The following is a 1,732-nucleotide window of genomic DNA, read 5'->3' as shown; positions in this document are numbered from 1 at the left end:
CAGCAGGAAAGAAAGACAAAACTGGCTATGGAATAGTAGAGCTGATATTTCCTGACATTAAGTGAGCGAATGTTGAGGATCGTTTGTTCTATTAAAATAATAGTAAAAAAAAACAAACAAACCCCCAAACAAACTTCAGCTATATTACAAGCACCCTACTGGAAGCGGCCTGTCAGAGTGTGATTGTTTGGGTCCAAAAAGCCAATCTTTATTGCCAGTGTGGTGTTCTGCAAGTACAGGCTTTTTCTCCTGGGATACCTACTAGGAACTGAGGACATCTAGGTGGCCCACTGGCAAAATGAAGCAGAATGGCAGCAAAGTGGTTCAGTACTAACTCTGCAGGGGAGGCCACCCCAATCAGTACCCTGTATAAATCTGGGTACCTTACTGTAACTAAATCTAATATTTAAAAAAAATCCTAATTTACCCCCAGTGTTTCCAGCCTTGATAGGGTGACCATCATAGAGGACATGCTGGTTTTCTGCTACTTTGTCCTCTATTGATACAAAATCCAACACCTTTATATCTTCTATTTTTCTCTTCAAAAGACAAATAGAGGACATAAAGGCACCTGGTTTCATATCAATAGAGGACAGATGACAACCAGACTGTCCTCTATGATGGCCACCCTAAGTCTTGACTATTTTCAAGGGTCCTAGGCTAAGCTGCAGAGGTGTTGCTAAGCAGAAGGCTCAAAGCCTCTGAGTGATAGTAGTGTGAATATTTGTAGATGTGACAACTAATTTGGTCAGATAGGAAAGGAAGCCATCAAGCATAGTCAAATAAAGCATGAGGCCTGAAAGGAAATAAGGGAAGACCATACAATAAGTAATGCATATATACTATATCATAGCTTAATCTTAAAATAGTAGTAGTAGTGATTGATGTAACCAAGTGTATTACAGGTGATTTTGCTATACTAGATATATTTTTATTAAAATCCTTACATAATTTGTAAAAACAAAAACAGCTTTGTCGGAGAAGCCATAATCTAAGGTAAAGAAGAAACAGGAACAGCAGTCTACAATTGGGAAGGAAAGGAGATAAGAAACACACCCTCTTTCCCAAGGATATAAATTCCAACTAACTGACCCCTTCCAAGTCCACAAGATGTCTGGTTCAGTCCAGTTCCAAAAGTTTCAGTGAAACAAAGATATTTAAATAAAACCAATAAGAGATAATTTGTTAGAATATTAAAACCAGCCATCTGTAAATATTGGGCATAGACTGGATTGAAATTTGGAGAACTCAGCAAATTCAAGAGGACCTGCTGCCAATCTACATGCCACCCTCACCCTACCTCTTGTGTCTTCCCAACTGGTATAGGTTAGAATCTATGCTGAGCTGCCATGGGTAGCCAGATAGACTTTTGAATAAATGTTTTTTTTTTTTTCCCATGTGTTAAAGAGTAAGTGAATAAAAGGCTGGGCTGTAGACCCATTTCTGTCTCTCTTATTGGTAGCCTCCCCACAAGGTTACCTGTGATCTGGGTAACAGCAGCTGCAAACGCTCATTGAAAATAGGCTCTGAAAGGACCACTGGCATACACATAACCACTTGAAATGTTTGGCACAAATGAATTAAGTCTTGATTCTATCACCCTTCCCGACATGGAACACTATCACACTCCAAAAATAATCAGACTGAGATCCATGAGGCAGTTCCTAGAATAAAGTGCTGCTATTCAACGTGAGTAAGAATAGTGGGCTCTAGCCCACAATGAATAGGGAAA

The sequence above is a fragment of the Alligator sinensis genome, unplaced genomic scaffold, assembly GCF_000455745.1.
Source record: "Alligator sinensis unplaced genomic scaffold, ASM45574v1 scaffold395_1, whole genome shotgun sequence".
Classification (NCBI taxonomy): Eukaryota; Metazoa; Chordata; order Crocodylia; family Alligatoridae; genus Alligator; species Alligator sinensis.
Note: the sequence above shows the minus strand (reverse complement) of the source record.